Source organism: Balearica regulorum, chromosome 6 (genome assembly GCF_011004875.1).
Source record: "Balearica regulorum gibbericeps isolate bBalReg1 chromosome 6, bBalReg1.pri, whole genome shotgun sequence".
Classification (NCBI taxonomy): Eukaryota; Metazoa; Chordata; class Aves; order Gruiformes; family Gruidae; genus Balearica; species Balearica regulorum.
Genome location: NC_046189.1, coordinates 832146 through 845149, shown reverse-complemented (window position 1 = coordinate 845149; position 13004 = coordinate 832146).

Here is a 13004-nt window from a genome sequence, read left to right as displayed (position 1 = left end):
CCCGAGCCTTGCCCAGGTGCAGGGCACGCAGGTGCTGTGGCCTGGGCAGCGGTGCCATCTCCCAGTCTCTGCTGCTCTGCAGGCCTCTCAGGAAACCATGCTTCAAGCTGCCACATTCCTGAAGAAGAGGAAGCTCACGCGGCTGCTGAAGAGGCAGCAGACATGGGCGGTCGGCGAGTGCCTGGTAAGGATGGCCGCGAAACCCCAGCCCCAGGCTGGACAAGCCCCCAGCCCCCAGTGCCCAGTGTGTGGGGCTGCCAGCTGTGCCCCTGACCACTGCTTCAGCCCATCACCGCCAGGCTGTACCCCAGACACGCTCCCGTCCCTTGGGTGAGCGGCCCTGCAGGCTCTCCTGCCGTCTCTTCTCCCTCCCTTCCCGAGCCCAGGGGTGCCGACGGAGCCCCAGCCTAGCTAGGCTTTGGTGGCAGGGTGGCACCACAGCTCCCCGGGGAGCACCCAGCCCTCTGCTCCCTCCAAACCCCAGCACCAGCCGGCTGATGGCCGGGCATCGTGGGTGTCCTGGCAGGGGAGGCCAACGCTGGGCATATGGACTACTCGGCCAAGGGGGAGAGTCTGCACTAACCCTTCCCTCCATCCCCTTGTGCTCTCTCCAGTTGACGGAGCCCAGCAGCAGAGCAGACGAGTACGTGCTGCAGTCCCTGCTCTACCTGCAGAGCCCACAGGAGTCAACGCGAGAGGCGGCCGTCAGGTTCATTGGTGAGTCACAACCCCCCAGGGGTCCCTCCCTGCCCCACTGCAGCTCAGCCCCAGCCGTGGCTGCTGCACCGGCATCAGGAATCGGCCCTGTGGCTGTGGAACACCGACTACACGATGCGGAGCCCGTGGGTCTCTCTGCTGCCCTCTCCCTCGCCTGCCCTTGGAACGCCCCGGGCTCAGCCCTGCCAAGGGCAGGAAAGCGTGCAGCAGGGCTGTCGTGGGAAGCTGCGCTGCTGGGCTAGCGGGATTTCTGATGGGCTGCTTGTTCCTAGGGCTCGCTGGGCGACGGATGAGGTATCGGGAGAAGGAGCTCCAGATCATCTACAATGGTGAGTGAGGGCAGCGGGACATGGCGGGGAGGAGGAAAGACCCTGGGCAGGGAGCTGGAATCCCTGCCCCGGCCAGGGAGGCTCTGCTCCCTGCATGGATGAGGGGCTGGCGTGGGCAGAGCAGAGAGAGATTTCAGGGGCACGTGGGATATTCGTGGCCAGCACCTTGCGGCCGATCCCGTTGGCCCCTGATCCATCCTGGCCATGGGGAGAGCTGGGTAGGGCGGCCCGGCAGGAGGGGTGCCTGGGGTCCCCGCAGATGCGGGCTCTGACCTTGGCTCTGTTCCTCTCTCTTCCTCCAGCCCTTCAAGGCATGACAAATGACATCAGCCCCTCCGTCTCAAACCTGGCAGCTCAAACCCTCTTGCTGCTAAGAGGTACAGAGAGAAGACCTTCCTTTGGCCTCAGGCTGCAGGTGCTGCAGGACCAGCTCCACCGGGCATGGCATAGGCGGCCTTCTCTCCAGGACAGTGGCTGGCTGTGCTGCTGGAGCTCTGTGCAGAGGTGATGCCAGGAGCTGCGTGTGCTGGGCCACCTGAGCCTGCAGGGAGGGCCGGGTGGCTCCCGGCCTCTCCCTGTCCACGGGACAGCTCTTCTGTCACCCAGCAGGGGAACATGCAATCCCTGGTGTTGTGCACCGAGACCCTGGAGCATGAAAGGCCGAGACCGATTAAAGGCTTTAAAAGCTGCGTAACTTCCTTCTTTTTAAGGGGAGCTGAACCTAACAGCTGCAGCTGCCAACACTCCGTACAGATGCAGAAAGCAAGCTCTGGAGGAAAAGCGAAAAAAACACCAACCCAGAAGTGATCAGATTTCTAGGCTCTTCCAGAGCCTTTATTTCTGTAGCTTGTCCCACACGCTTTCCTGGTGCAGGACTTGGCCAGCCGGTGGTGGTGGTGAGCAGCCCAGGAATGGCTGTACCTGCAAGTCTTGAGCTACTTCTCTTGTGCGCATCGTTCTCCAACCTTGCTTTGCTCCCTAGTGTCCCCAGGGCAGTGAGGAAGAGAAGAAAAAGGGCTCTTGTGTGTGTAGCGTGGTTGGAAAAGCGTCCAGAACCCCCTTTGGCCTTTGGTTCTTCTGCTGAAGCCTTAATGCTTCTGACAAAGCTCATGGGCAGAGCTGAGAGCTGTGGGGATGCCTGAAAATCTCGTCCTTGGAGACGTCCACAAATACTCTCGCAGCCATGCTTCCTGCCCGTGTGATGCTGGCTGGATTGTTGAGGGGTCCGAGGTGCCTTTTTAGCCGGCTGCTGTGGAGATCCTTCAGTGCTGTGCCGTGGCAGGGCAGGTTTGCTGGGCTGGGGGGAGACCCTGTGGGGACAAGGCAGTGAGGCACCTTCAGGTGTGTCATGGAAGCTGGAGGCCCTGAGGGGACAGAGTGGTGGGAGGTCGTGAGGGGACGAGGTGCTGGGGAGGCCCAGAGGGGACAGAGTGGTGGGAGGTCGTGAGGGGACGAGGTGGTGGGGTGTCTTCTGGTGCATCAGGGCAGCGGACGGCCCTGAATCAGCAGGGTGGTGGGAAAGCCCTGAGGGAATGAAGTGGTAGGAGGCCCTGAGGCGTTGTGGGCAGGCGGCCATGAGGAGCCCCCACGCAGTCACCTCGTTCCTTGCCACCCTTCTTCTGTGGTGCTTCCCGGAGGTGTCTCCCGTCCCTGCGGCAGAAGCCCTCGAGGTCAGGCCTTGGCAAGATGGTGGGGATACCCCCAATGTGCCTAGGCTGGCCTGGCTGAGGGAGGAGGAGCAGACGGGGCCTCCGCAGTCCCAGGCCCACTGGGTGCTGCCAGCGAGGGGCAGTGGGCAGAGGCAGGGCGGGCGACCAGCCCGGGCCCCCGGGTTGCCCAGCCCACAGCGCTGTGGCCAAGACCCTGCTGACACAGAGCTCAGGGCCTGCAGAACTGGCGTGACCATGTGGCAGGCAATGGTTTCTGAGTACGGGACTGCGGAGAAGGTGCTGCCTTCTGCGTGTCCTTCCTTTGCAGAGTAAACAAGCGGCAAAGCCGGAAGCAACCAGGACCCTCCTCAGGAGAGAGTAACCAGCCATGATGGCTTTCCAGCAGCCAGTGGCAGCACTGGACACGCCACAGCCCGTGGCCTGGCCACAGGTGCCAGCTGCTCCGCCAGCCTGCAAGAGCAAGAGGAAAGGAGAGGAAAAGCTTTTTCCCTTCCGTGCACCCGCTCTGCAGCGCTCACGTCTCCCGTGGCAAGGGCTGGGTGGGGTACAGCCCGCAGCTCCAGGCCATTTGTGTCCCCACGGCCTCTGGTGCGGGAGCACTGGAGCTGGCCGTCTTTTGGCACAAGAGCTGTGCGAAGAGACGGAGGGGAGCGAGGGCAGCCCTAACGTGATCGTAGAAGCACACTGTGGGGTGGGAGGCAGAGAAGGGAGCTGCTGAGACAGATGTATATGAGACGTGTCTGATTTTCCATGAGATTAGTAGCTTCCAGATGAGGGAAGGTTTGATCGAGGTACGCCAGCACTGCTGCAAGCCCCCAGGGTGGGTTTGTGCGCCCAACACCCCAGAGCTCTGAGGCTGCTGGAGGCCTTAAGGACAAGCCTTGGGAGAGAAGAATGTTGCCCCTGCTGCACCAGGCGCCAGCCTGTTTCTCTGCTGGGCACTGTGCCTTCACGCGAGGGATGGGTGCCTGAGGGGTGGGTGCCGCAGGCTCTTCCCCGGGAGCGGGAGCATCCACCGCCTGCTCTGATTGCTGCCGCAGTGGCTGGCTTCCTCGTTGAGGGCAGAGGCTGGTGCTGCCAGGGTGAGCACTCACTGTCCCATGGACACCCTCCTCCAGCCCTTCAATCCAAAATGCCCACAGAGCCTAACAGGGAACCATGGACGGGAGAGAGAAGTGCTCCATCAGCCGAGCCTGGTTGAAACAGCAACATCCTGGCCATTGCTTTGCCGCCTCCCAGCGCTACAGCCAAGAGGCTCCTGTGGTCTGTGGCGACCTGTTTGGTGCGTGTGTGGGACCGCTCAGGGAAGGAAGCCTGGAGGGAAACACGGCGGGGCGACGCAGGTGCAGCAGCCGCGAGGGACGTCCGCTCCGGGAGCGAGGCCGTTGCTCTTGTCCCAGGAGGCTGCCACGTAAAAAAGCTGCGATGGCGAGAGGCAGAGTGTGACGGAGCAGCGCAACCGCCCCGTGTAGCACCCACTTGGGAAGGGCAGTGGGAGCTGAGATGGGTGCCAGGAGCCCGCCAGCCAGGTGCTGGGGTGAGAGGTGCAACATCATGGGTTCAGTTTTATAGAGGAGAGAAAGGAAACGCATGGGGACTTTCTTCTAATCACATCTAAGAAGAAAGATGGTGAGATGGGGAGTGACCAGGGAAAACTTGTGAGCCACACAGGGGTTTGCTCGCTGGTCCTCTCGTGGCAAAGCACTTGGAAGAGCTGTCGCATGTGAAGGCGAGTTGTGCATTTTCTTGCACAAAAAGACACGTCTTCCAGATTTGCTGGCTGTTTCTGTGAGGACAAGGGGCTCTCGGGAGTATGCTACCCAACAGATACTTTCAAAAAAACAAACGCCCTTAATCTGTCCCGTCGAGGTGAAGGTGACATGTGACCAAGGAGTGAGAAAGTACCTGCTTGCGGGAGGGAACCGTGCTGCGGAGAAGGCATTTTGAAAACAGGCCTTTGGAGACATTGCCGTCAAGTGGGTTTGCTGCCACGTCCCCCCTAAAAGCTCTCCTGGCTGTATGCTTCCAAAGCTCGGAGACAGAATTTTCTCACCTGCTTAAAAAATCTCCCAGACAAAGGGTGTCAGAGGGTTTTGAAGCCGCTTGTTAAGAACAGAAAAAGGCACCAAGACCTCCCGATGTGTTTGCAAGCCTAACCGAGCGAGATCCAGGATGGGGGAAATTTCCTGGCCGACTTTCAGCAAAACTCTTTGCAGAGTTGAGGAGGCGGGACTGGGAGACAGAGGAGTCCATCAGGATGCAGCGAGCACGGCCCACAATGCCCCTCTGGCATTTGGACCTTTGTGTCCGCGGGAGGTCTCTCTCCCAGTGAGGGCAGCCATTAAACCAAGTACCCAACTACACTGAACCCAGAAGTGGACCTGCGCATCGCTGTGTCACAGAACACTGAACCAAGGTGTTCAAAAGGAACACAAATGAAGCCGATTCATGTGCACTGCTCTCACTGAACAAATATCATTAATAATATGTATAGCAAAATTTTATTAATTATTTTATACCATAATAATAAATAATTTTTTCTGGGAGAAAAAGGGGTTTTGTGCTGCAAGGCAGACTTGGAGGTCCTTCTTGCCAAGGCTTGGTGTCCCTGTAACAAGGTCCTGCCCATGGGTGGCCCTGAGAACTGGGCTTGCTGGGAGGCCCTGAGGGGAGGAGATGCCGGAGTGCCCCGAGGACACACAGGTGATTTGGTAGGACCTCCCCCTCTGGGGCCATATGTTTGGAAGTAGCTACATTCTCCCTGATGTTACTCTGGAAGAGCCTTGAATCTTTCGGCAGACTCATGAATAAAACACGGTGCTCCATGAAGCGTAGGAGCTATTCTTCAAAGGCCTCGCATGAGGAAATGGGGTGCGTATGGCTTTTTAATATCACAGCCAGAAGGGGCACCTCTGAGCATCGCCAGTGTGAACACTGTAGCCCATTGCTGGTTATGTGCACACTGGATATGGGACTTGGGAGAAATAAAGCTAGATGGATCAACGTGTGCTGGCCAGTACGTAGCACTGCAGGTCAAACATAGCAATTGTGAATTGGTCCGGTGCAATCCAAGGAGCCCCCTGACTTAGGTGAGGAGGGAGGCTTGTGAGTGGGAAAGATGTGGACTGATCTTGTTCGCAGGCAAGAGGGAGGAGCCCTGTGAGTTTTAGATGTTCAGCCCGAGTCACTTCACCGGAGAATTTGTTTCTGCTTTTCCAAAACTGGGCCCTTTACAAACTTGCCGAGTTGGGCAGCCAGGACTAGAGCCAACCAGAACCATCACTTGCTTTGGGAAAGCTGCCACCATAGTGCCTTGGAAAATATTGTACTCGCCTGGTTGTGTGCAGGTCATAGCAGAAACAGGGCTGTGGGACAGCCTGGACAGTAAATGCAGTGAAAGATGTCCCTTGTACTGCTGTTAATGCATGGTCCTATAGGCTCATGTGGGTTTCCTCAGTTATTCTTGCATTGCCATGCTCTAAATGCTCTTTCAAGAAGCCAAGTATAGGCAAAATGTCTGCTTCCATCTCCCCCAACCCATCCCCTCCAGCCACAGCTGAGATATGGCTGCAATTCACCAACTGTATTGTGTCTGGGAGAAGGATTCATTCTCAAAACTGTCTAAGACAGCTGGAAATGAACCCTAGTAACAGCTCAAAAAACAAGTAAACCCTCACCTCGCTGATGGGCCCTTCTTCTGCCTGATCATTTCAGCAGAAGGAGCACCGATGGCTGCCCAAGGAGCCTCAGCGGGAAGGACACGGGGACTTCCACAGAAGCTGGCATGGCCTCCTTGAAAGAAGTCATGGCTTGTGGTAATCGTAAATGTGGTGTTTGTAAAACGATGTAAAATTTGTGCACGAATGGTCATCTGACACCTTTTGCCGCAGATATACTGAAATCAGTGGGTATGGTGGAGAGTGTGTCCTCGCAGAAGACGACTTGCCACCCCACTGATTCTTGACAACTGTGGTACCCATCTCCTCCCCCAAAGACCTGTGTCCCTGGGTGACTTCTCTGTAAGTGGGCAAAGTGCATGGATGTCTGGGCTTTTGCAGGTGGCTGTTGTGAGGAGGAACTGGAGGACTTTGTTGGTATCTGTCAGAATACGGAAGCTGTTGTTCCTTCCTGGAGTGATTTTTCATGGAAGTGATTACGTGCAGCACAAAAACATCATGAGCTGCTGAGTTTCGCAAGTAAGTTAGACTTGTACAGAGATACTTTCAAGTTTCCTTGTGTTCTTTTGGCTTTTTTCTTGCATTGTGGAAAAACTGAAGCCCAGTCTCTGGTGTTCAACGCTCCAGTTGCTGTTTTTTCAGCTGGTACCAGCAGTTGATATCCAATCCAAATAGGTGCCTGCTGTGCAGGGAAGCGTACAGCCATGAACAGGGAGGTTCCCTGGTGAATACAAGGGAGACACTTACTTCGGGGAGTACAGAGGACGGGGATAACTCTGGGATGAGAACCTGTTCTGTGTCTCTGATTGTGACGTCACCACGCTGAAGGAGCAGCCGAGAGAAGTGCTGGAAGCAGACATGTTCTGCCAATTTCTGCTGCCAGATGGACACCAGGCAGACTTGTTCCCACGGGTCCGGAAGATTTGATACAGGAACAATGGATGGCCATGCATTGGCAGGGAACGGCCTCTAGCAAGACCAGAGTAGGATCCTCTAGCAGCAAAGTCTAAGCTTGTGAACATCTTTTCAGCAGCTACCAATTCGGCACATGCTCATACAATTCTGATTCTTTCTTGCTCATCTTTGAATGGGTTGTGAGCTCACCCCATGTTGCTGTCAGAGGCTTTGGCTCTAGGGCATCCCAATGTGACCCATCTTCTCAAGCAGAGCAAAGCAATGTGCTTAATTCCCTCCATCACTGAATGTCATCCACCTGAGTCTCTGCCTTTCTTCAGGGTCTGCTACTCCTTCCTCTCCTGGAGCATACAAACCCCCACATTTCTCACGTGCTCTGTGCTGAAAAACAGCACTGCTATGGTTTGTTCCTAGTGAGTCTTGGATTTAGAGTTTAGAAGATCATTCACGTGTTTTTAAGGTGCTTGCATGAAGGAAAGGTACAGCAGATGCACCTCAAGGCTTGGGTCCCATCATGATGGCACAGATGCAGGTGGCTTGAGACATTTGACTATGGAATGTGAGTCTGACCATCAAAGGCAGCCAAGGTGACATGCTGCACCTCAAGCTCCTATGCGTTGCTATGAGGCTGGGAAGTCAGTATGAAGCCCTTATGGCCGCTTTTCCCCAAGCCTTCTGCCAGACCACGTGCAATTGTGCCCACGGTATCCCCACTTTCGGCATCGTCACTAGAACTGATGCCTTGCTGAGGAGGTACAGGCCTTCTGGGTTGTGCTTTTATTGTGCTACAAATGAGGTAACTTTGACCTGGTGTACTTTGTCTCCTTGTCTCTTTGGGCTGTAGGACGAGAGGCCTGCGGTTTTGGGAGATTGCAGTCTGACCCACTGGCAAAGGGGAGAACCATGGAGGATGAAGAAATAGGGGCTTGAGAAAGGATCAGACAGAGAATGCAGGTAAAGAAGAGGGCTGGAGCCATCCTGAAAGCAACACATGCCCATAGTTCAGATATCTTCTGTTACCAACATGATCTCTCCATCAATAAACATACGTTCATGGCAACCTTTTGTCCAGGAACAGACCCTGGCTTTTACGTCTGACTAAAATTAACAGAAACCTTTGCTAGCTGTCAGGTTCAATATCAAATGAAGAAAAAAGGTAAGATCCTGAATTTTTTTTTCCCCTCCTTTTCAAACATTGTCATGGTTTAGCCCCAGCCCACAGCTAAGCACCATGCGGCCACTTGCTCACTGCTCCCCACCCTGGTGGGATGGGGAGGAGAATCAGAAGACAAAGGTAAAACTCATGGCTTGGGATAAGGACAATTTACTGGGACAGCAAAGGAAGAGGAAAATAACAACAACAGTACTTATAAAAGAATATACAAAGCGGGTGATACACAATGCAACTTGTTCATTGCCCAGAAGTCCATGTCCAGCCTGTCCCCGAGCAGTGACTCCTCCTCCCTGGCCAGCTCCCCCCTTGTATACTGAGCATGACATCACGATATGGAATATCTCTTTCGCTCGTTTGGGTCAGCTGTCTTGGCTGTGTACCCTCCCAGCTCCTTGTGAAAATTAACTCTGTCCCTTCTGAAAGCCAGGACGAACGTGAAGATAAATACCAGTCTTCCTGAGTCAGTTGAGCTGCAGAAGGTAAAGACCGAGGAGATTAAAGCCTCATCTGCTTGTATGCGGACTACTGGCACGGAGGCAGCAGTGCAAGCTCTCCAGCTATGTTCACCAACTAGTTTGCGTTATCACTCTTTACATCTCTTCCAATTTGGAGACTATCGACCAAGGAAGGACGTGTCAACAAAGCACACTATTTCTCAGCTGAGCTGAGACCCTGCACCTTGGAAGCATCTCATATGAGAGATGCTCCAGGCCCCTAATTATCTTCCTGGCACTTCTCAGTCTGCCTCAGTGCTGACCTTGGGTGATCACTGACGATACTGCAGGTGCAGCTTGTTATCAGTCCATGAGCAGCCTGCTATTAATTTAATCACACAGTGTATTACGCTCGGAACAACTCCAAAGAAAAACCCCCATTGTATGGATTGGGTTTGCTTTAAAACAAGTTGTCTGTCCTCTGTATCCCCTTCAGCACTGACTCCCATTCATGCAAACTTGGCTACCTGTGTGGGGATGGCTGAAAATCTTATGCTTGGAGATGGCCACAAATACTCTCCCAGCCACGAACCACCGTTTTTTCCTGCCCATGTGTTGCTGGATGGATTGTTGAGGGGTCCAGGGTGCCTCTTTAGCTGGCACCTGTGGAGCTCCTTTTGTTCTGTGCTGCTGCACGGCAGGTTTGTGGGGCTGCAGGAGGCCCTAGTGCACGGGCACGTGGCATTATGTCACAGGGCCCTTTGTGACCCGCTGTGATATGGGCACCGGTGGTGATGTGGCCACCCCACAGTGCCCAGAGGACGTCAAGGGACAGGACGGGACAGAGTGGGGCTGTGAGGAGCCCCTACGCAGCCACCTCCTTCCCTGCTGACCCACGTCTACGGCATTTTTTCAAGGCATCTCCCATTCCTGTGAGAGGGGCCCTCGAGGCCAGACCTTCACAGGATGGCGGAGAGAGCCCCCAGCGTGCCCAGGCTGGCGTGGATGGGGGAGAAGAAAGAGGAGAAGCAGCAAGGTGCTGGGGCTGCCCCAGCATGGCAGCCTGATGAGGTGCAGCAGGTCCAGCCACTGCAGGCGGGTGAGTGACTGAGCTGGGCCATGGGGCTAGTGGCTGCAGCCAGCTTGGCCCCATGCCATCCCCCATGGACATCCCCAGGGAAAGAGCGATGGGGGTCAGTGTTCCCAGCAGCCCCTGTCCCTCGGCTGGCCCTGCCTGGCAAGCGTGGGGCTCGGCTGTGTTCTCCAGCCTATCCCGCAGCCCCTCAGCTCTGCCTGCACTTGGTCTTTGCCAGATCTAGACTGGGAACCGCCAGGAGAGGAGCAGGAGCAGGAAGACACCGGTGCCCTCTCCCACAGCAGAGCACAGGTACCCGGCAGCCAACCCTGCCTGGGCTGGGCCTGCTGTCGCTGCTCAGCCAAGCACCGCTGTTGGGACGCTCGGTGTGACATGCCTCTCTTCCCTGCCCTTCCTTCTCCTGCAGGGGTTTTGGGAATCCCTCAAGCCCACTGAGCGTGAAGACAGCACCCTCAGGGCTATTGAGGGCATGGCAGGCTCTGGCTTCTGTGATGCGGAGGCTTGTGCTGCCATGCTCGATGCACTTGTGCAACGTGATGCCTCCACCTTGGAGCATGTAAGTAGCCTGTGAGCCCCGTGGGGATCGTGTGGCCCCTGAAGCCGGGTCCACTGGGTTCCCGACAGCCTTTGAGGCCAGCACGGTGTGGTGGGAAGGGAAGCACTTCCAGGGGGAAGCTGGGGAAATGGCTCCATCTGCCAGCACTCCATCTCTCAGATGTGTCTCCTCCAGGTGCCGAGCATCGTGAGGTGCATCTACCGGTGGCTCAAGTCCAACACGGATGTGTCTGCCAAGCACAGGCTGGACAACACCCTTCTGAGGCTGACCCACGTGCATGCCCATGATGTGGTGGTGACCCTCCTGCACTGTGCCCCAGCGTGCGACAGGTATGAGGCCCACCCGCCTTGAGGGCTCAGGGCTCCCCAGCCTGTAGAGCCCATCAGCCTGTAGAGCCCATCCCACGTGGGCTGCCAGAGAGACGGAGCTTTTCAGGACCCTCTGATCCCCTCCGCTTCCCTGCCCTGGCATGTCAGCCCCAGAGCCCGCTGCCATGCTCCCTCCCTGCCCGTCACGGCCTCCCTGGCACACGGCTGCCGCAGGGCCAGGCCTGCTGAGTGCTGCTGGCGAGGGGCAGTGGGCAGAGGCAGGGCTGGCGGCCAGCCTGGGCCCCTGGGGTGGCCCGGGCCACGGCACTGTGGCCGAGACCCCACTAACCCAGAGCTCTGGGCCTGCAGAGCTGCTGTGACCATGTGGAGGGTGATGGCCTCCACGGACACGACTGCAGAGAAGGTGCTGCTGGAGCTGCTCTGCGTGCTGGAGGACTGGCCACTGCACACCACCTCCACCTCCGACAGTGAAAGAAAGGACATCTTTGCCCTGGCGGTGAGTTTCTGGACCAGGCCTTTGCTTGCCCCCAGGGTCTGGGCGGCTCTCCATCCTCCCCCGCCACTGCATCTCCCTGCCTCATGCGGTGGGCTGGAAACCTGGCTTAGGGACAGGTTTAGGGCCAGCTAGTCCGGCTGCTCCCCCTGCATCTCCCCTGGACCAGGGCAGCGCCTGAGCCTCACCCTCCCACGCTCGGGCCCTGCCACGGGGACGTCTCGGCACTGAGTGCTCTCTCTGGGTGTTTTGTTTTCTGCAGGCAACCAAGGCGCTATGGGAGATCCTTCGGCCGCCCAGGCACCCGTGGATGTTGCAGGTGCATTTCCCCCGGCTCCTCCTGGCGCTGCTCTTCCAGATTTTCTTCAGCACAGAGCAGATTCCAGAGGAGGTCAATACCTTCTGGAGGCAATGCCAGGAGGAAGGCTGCCTTCCCACCAACCCCAGCAGGTACTGCATCCCAGCCCTCCCATCCCTTGCATGGCCCTGGAGATGGGGCCAGGGCTCCCGGCATCACCTGGGCTTTGCTCTGCACACAGATTTGCAGTGCTGACCGTGAAAGCACTCTTCTGCCGCATTGACTATGAGAATGTGATGTTTGACGTTGAACGGAAGCGTGGCTGGGACACACTCCTCAACGCTGAGACCCAGCACTGCGCAATGGGTCTGCTGGCCAGGTGAGAGCCCCCTTCTGCCCAGTCCCCCCCCTCCATTGTTCCCCTGCAGACATGGAGCCCCACACAATCCCCTTGGGCGTGGCTGAGAGGGACATGTCACCGAGGAATGGCCCAGCCCAGCAGACTGGAAAAGCCTGGGAGAGGTGGGCGCACGGGAGCAGCCACCTCCCAAAGCACCAGCGTCCCCTCCCGTGGGGCCTGGGCTGACGGCCCAGAACGAGGGCTCCGTCTGCTGTGGTGGGCACTGCCTTTCTCCTGGCCGAGGGGTGGTGGGGAAAGAGCAGTCAGTGCCAAGAGAGGTTTGCCTGCCCTGCTCAGGCCCAACGGTGCCTTCTTCCCCCTGCCAGAGAGATGCGCCATATGTCAAGTAAGATGCGTAACCGGATCACGCACTACTTGGTTGAGCTGCTGAGGAGGAAGGAGACACGCTGGGAGCTCCCTGCCATGGCATTCCTTCTCGAGGTGAGCCTGATGGCGAGCGCTGCCTCGCTGAGCTGCCTCCAGCCACTCTGCCCTCTCGTAGCCACAGCTGCGGGGGGAGCCCAGTCTGTGGTGCTGGGGCAGGGGGTGGTCTGCGCTGCGTGCCCTTGGCTCCTTGCTGCTGGGGTGACGCTTGTCCCTTCCTGCGTTTTGTGTCCCCCTTGTGGCAGCTCTCGCTCTTCCATCATGGCTCCTCAGGCTGAGGAGTCAGAAGGTGCCGAGGGCTGGGAGGCCCACAGCGGAGCGGGCGAATGACCTGTCCCGCGTGCCCCTGCAGCCACTACTGCCTTCGGGCTCGGCTGCCTGGGATGGTGCCCGTGCCCTGTGCTGCCAGCTGGAGCCAGCCCTGCACGGTGCTGGGGTCCTGCCAGTAAGGCACTCCCCTCTCACTGCTCTGTGTGTTTCAGCTCGTGGCCCAGCCTGGCATAAAGGCTGATCGCATCCTGCAGCTCATTCC